This window comes from Cricetulus griseus (assembly GCF_003668045.3).
Source record: "Cricetulus griseus strain 17A/GY chromosome 1 unlocalized genomic scaffold, alternate assembly CriGri-PICRH-1.0 chr1_0, whole genome shotgun sequence".
Taxonomy (NCBI): domain Eukaryota; kingdom Metazoa; phylum Chordata; class Mammalia; order Rodentia; family Cricetidae; genus Cricetulus; species Cricetulus griseus.
The window spans coordinates 13,032,009-13,037,252 of NW_023276806.1; positions in this window are offsets into that span (position 1 = coordinate 13,032,009).

Below are 5,244 nucleotides of genomic sequence, written 5' to 3' on the forward strand. Positions count from 1 at the left end.
GGTTTTTTGCAAGTGTTTTCTCCTATTCATCTATTTCTCTTGGTATCTTTTGCAAAGCATATACTTCTGCTTTAAAGAATTATTGATGATTCATTTATTTAATAAACATTCCTTATTCAAACTCTCAATTCCTTACCTATATTTGATGCCACATGCCTTTTATCCCAGTCCTTGGGAGGCATAGATAGGCAGAGCTCTGGGAGTTTGAGGCCAGCCTGTTTACATATCAAGTTCCAGGCAGCCAGGTCTACCTACATAGTTAGAGTTTGTCTCTAAAATAAAATAAAAAGAAGAAACAAAGAAAGAAAAATGTCAACTAACTATTCTCCCTTGTGTGAAGTTAGTTCTTCTGTTACTGTAACAGGAATGCCTGATACTTGGTAATTTATAAAGAAAGCGTTTCATGTGGTCCAAAATTCCAGAAGCATGTTACCTTCGAGGAATACTCTATGGGGCTCGGACCTATGAGAAATCAGAAGGAAGAGGAGGGACATGCACACGGGAAAAGGAACAGGCCACAAACACTCAGGATGACTTGCTATTCCCACGAGGAAAACATATGCACTCTTAAGCCTCTATCTCCATGGACCAAATGCCTCCTGATAGGCCCAGGCTCTCAACACATGGGCCTCGGGTGGAACATACTCAAACTGTAGCCTTCCTTCTTTGTCCCCCATTCATGTACTTCTTGCTATGAAAGATACATTTATTTTGTCCTAATAATCTCCACCTCTCAACTAGTTCCAGAATCATCTTCAAAGCCCTGTGAAGTGTGAGGCTGTAAAATCAGGACACGCCATCACCTTTTGAGATGTAAAAGCAGAACAGGCTTAGGGTAAACACTTTCATTCCCAAAGACAGAAGTGACCATAGGATGGATAGCACCCAACAGAACCGATATTACATCTTAAAAATCTAGAGTTATCTAGGCACAGGATAGAGGTGGGCTCCCTAAACAGTAGGCAGCTCTGTTCCCACATCTTTTGGGCATTCAATCTATGTGGCTACTGTAGGGGGAAGGGGAGGAGAAGTCTTCATTGCACTGTGGGATCACAGGTGCAGACCCACCCCTACACTGCCACCTCCTATCCTGGCAAGTCTCCAGTGTCGCCCCCAGAAGGTCCAGTGAGTCTTTTGATGTTTAGTTGGTGGGTTATACACCTTCACAGCCCCTGCGTTCTGCTCACCTACTGAGTGGGTACCTCTAGCATCTGCTTATTGTGTCCTCTGCAGCAGCAGTAGAAGGCACATCTGAGCCCACTTGAGGCACAGCACGCTGCCCGGGGTTTGCTGATCAGGTAGTTTGGATTTGAGACCGGAGCCATATCTGGATACACTTGAGCCAAAGCTGGGAGTGGCTGAGTAGAACCAACATGTGATTCGAGGAGCAGAATCCTTGGGCCACTAGAAGTGATAAAGCCTTGGAGGGTCGGTCCCCTGGAACCAGTCACCCCTTCTAGGGTTCTGGGTCTTGGCTGAAAGAAATAGACTCAAAGGCTCTGAAATTGCTTGGTGGCCTTTCCCCACTGCTCTGCTAAGTAGGACCTGCCTCATCTGTGCTTGCCCTGGCCTGCCTCACAAACAGCGGCTCGGCCACACACTTGGCAATCTCTGTTGGCCATGCTCTTTGACTCTTGCATGACCAGGCCACTAATTTCCCCAGTTTCAGTGCTTAACTATGACTCCCAGCATTACACACCCCTTTGCTGTTGCGTCCCAGAAGTTACTAGGGAGCATGGCCAGGGAGTGTCTAGGACAGGTGGCTCTTCCTCCAGATACACCATGCTGTCACCCTTGTCTCCACAGAGTGAGAAAGAGCTCATACAGCCCCCTTCCTTGCAGCTGTGTAGTAGGGTGACTTTCCCTCCACGTCCCTGAAAGACATCCTCATCTCTACCTACGTCTTTGCTTCCCTTCTGTCAGGGAAGACAGACGTCTTTGCTTCCCTTCCCTTACAGCCACAACTATTTTACTCCCACACTGTCCTTAGTCCTGTGTTTTCCTGAGCTCTCCCCAGAATTGCCCCAAGTTTTCTACATATGACAACCAGCTCCTTTCCTGGCGCTCACTCCAACACTGCTGCAGCCTGGGCCCATTACTCAGCTTGACTACAGCCTCCACATAGTCAAGTATTGTATAGCCATGCTCCATTACTTATTTCAATGCTCCCCATTTATTTCCTGTTGCTATAACAGAATGCCTGAAACTGAGTAACTCACAAAGGACAGGAGTTTGTTTTGCCTCATGGTTCTGAAGCCAAGAAAGTCCAGAAGTGGCAACAGCTCTGCCCTACATCTGGGGTGGGCAGGACTCAACCAAACGCAGCCCTGGGTTTCTAGTCCCAGCCTCAATGGGACTCCAGCAACGCCTCCTCACCAACCAGGAACCCTCTGGCACGGGGCAGCTGGACACTATCATGATCTCTCTGTGATGAGGAAACATTGTCCTGCCCACCGCCATGATGGATGGAGCAGGACAAGGAGACCCACACACAGGCCTGGGTAGGTCCACCCTAGGCTCCAAGGAGAAAATATGGGCCCACCTGGCACCTTGCAGCAATGGCAGACAGGCACTATTATGATGAACAAATGTATGGTGTGGTATTGGAGGGGAGAGAGAGAGAGAGAGAGAGAGAGAGAGAGAGAGAGAGAGAGAGAGAGAGAAAGAGAGAAAGAGAGAGAGAGAATGGTTCCTAGCCTGTGGACAGAGGCCTATGTAAAGAGGTGAAAGCTGTGAGGAGCAGGTTGAGATGGTTGGCTTGATTGCAGCCCAGGGCCATGGTGATGTCTGGGCCTGGGCTGCTGCTGGGTGGGGGAGAGATGTCTCCCCTTACCCCTGCCACCTGTGACAGACAAGGGAGCCGATTCTTCCCCTTATCAGATATCAAACTCAAGGAAGTTGCATGGGCAACACAGTAGAACTGATCCTTCTGGCAGAAGAGCAGGTGAGCTGGTCCTGAGTGTGTGATAGTGGGATAGCTGGCCACACCCCTCTCATCTGCCATGTGATGATGAGGGTGAGGGAAAGACACTCTCCGGCCCCCTGCCCTTGCCACCTGTGGTGGGCAAGTGAGCTTACCCCTCCCCCTTACCAGCTGCAGCACCCGGGAATGTGGGACAGCACGGCACAGCTGGGCCTGGTATGTGGGAGAGCTGACCCTGAGGGCCTGAAAGCAGGAGAACTGGCCCTGCCCCTGGCTCATCATCAATACAAGGGATGAACTAGCCAGGGCAATGCTGGAGAGCTCACCCTGGTGGTGAGGACAGGGAAGAACTAGCAGGCTGACCAACCCTGCAGCTGCCCAGGCCCTGAACCAGGGTTATGGGTTGGCACACCCCAACTTCTATCTGTGATCTGCTGCATGTGAAGGGCCGGCCCTGCAGGCCCAGAGCTCTCCAGCCCTGTTAGTCTACAGCCAGCTTGTCTGCGTGCAAAGGGAAGCAACGCCAGGCCCAACCCCAGGTTTTGTGTTTCCAATGAAATATTATAGTTAGTCCAAAACCACTCAAAGAGAGTAACAGTAAGGAGTTCTTAGATAGTAAACACAGTTTTAAATTTCATGTTGCATCTTAATAAATTGCAAGATAAACATGATACCCGTTGTGGGGGGGGGTTGAATGTCTTTGGCCCCCATAATCTCCTAGGGAGGTGTGGCTTTATTGCAGTGGGTGTGGCCTTGTTGAAGGAAGTGTATCACTCGGAGTGGGCTTTGAGGTTTCCTATGCTCAGGGTGCTGCCCAATGTCTCAGTAGACTTCTTGTTGCCTGCAAGATGTAGGACTCTCAGCTATTCCTCCAGTACCATGTTGGCCTGCAGGCCGCCATGCTCCCTGCCATGATGATAATGAGCTGAACCTCTGAAACTGTAAGTGAGCCCCCTCAATTAAACATTTTCCTTATACGTGTTGCCTTGGTCATGATGTTCCTTTACAGCAATAGAAACCCTAACTAAGATACCCGTGTTAGAGCTAAGCCTTAACGCTCTCACCTGAAAAGCTTAGGCACCACAACTGTAAGCCACAAGGACCTCAAAAGTGTCTTCTATTACTGTAAAGCCCCACATTGCAACATCTGGAGTCATTCTTATGATTAAATATCAAGATTCCAATGTCACCAGGGGGTGGTGGAACATGCACTTTAATCCCAGAACTTGGGAGGCAGAAGCAAGTGGATCTCTGTGAATTCCAGTCCAGCTTAGTCCACAGAGCAAGTTTCAGAATAAGAGCTACACAGAGAAATCATGTCTCAAAAGAACAAAAAGAAAAAAAAAAAGATTTCAATGTCTTATTTTCCTTATGTCTCTAGCACAACATTAAAATGTTAAAGTTTTGATTTTCTAAAGGTGCTTTTATAAAGTCATTATTACACATAATTGAATTAATATTTACATAGATAAATAGTACACAGAATGAGTACATACCATAAGAACCTCAATACTTGCCCATCAGTGGACTACAAAGTGTAGAGACTAATTTAGTGCCTTTTCAAGCTGCATATATTTATTTTAAAATTTCTAGCATGCGTTCTAGAACTGCAGTCCATGGAGCCCACAGATCCTGACCCCACATGCCTATGGAAGGCACGATGTATCACTAGTTTCCCCACGCTGCTTGGATGCTAATAAAGCCATCACTGTTTAATCAAATATTCCATTGGCACATGCTTTAACTTCCATTCATGTGTAGAATCTCTTCCAGCCTTGAACCTTAACACTGGAAGGCAGAGAGAGCTTCTCAATGAATATGAGAACCATATAATGGCTGTCTCTAAGAGCCAGGCATCGCTCCGCCAGCTGTGCTGAAGGCCTCTTTCCTGTTCTGTCTTCTTTTAAGGGGAGACTCTAAGATGCAGTGATGTCTGATGTGTGATCATTTTCCCAACTCTCAGAGAGGGACACTGGGTCACCCAAAGGCATTAAGAGACCGGAGCTCATTCTCCAGTGCATGACAAGCCACACCGTCAGGAAAAGGGGGACTAGAGAACAAACACAGGCAAGAGCTACTCACCTAAGACAGGGCAGTGATCCAGTAGTTCCCTCATCAAATCAGTTATCTTTAAAATGCTAATGTAAGCAGAAAAGATGTTAAATATATTAAGACATAGACACAGGTCTTGCTAAATCGTTGCGAGTTGGCTTAGAATACTCATATCTGAACATACTGTTGCGTGATCACAAGCCATCCAGATTGTCTCTGACTCAGCCACATACTATGTTTTCTTCTCCAAGCACAGAGAAAGCCCACGG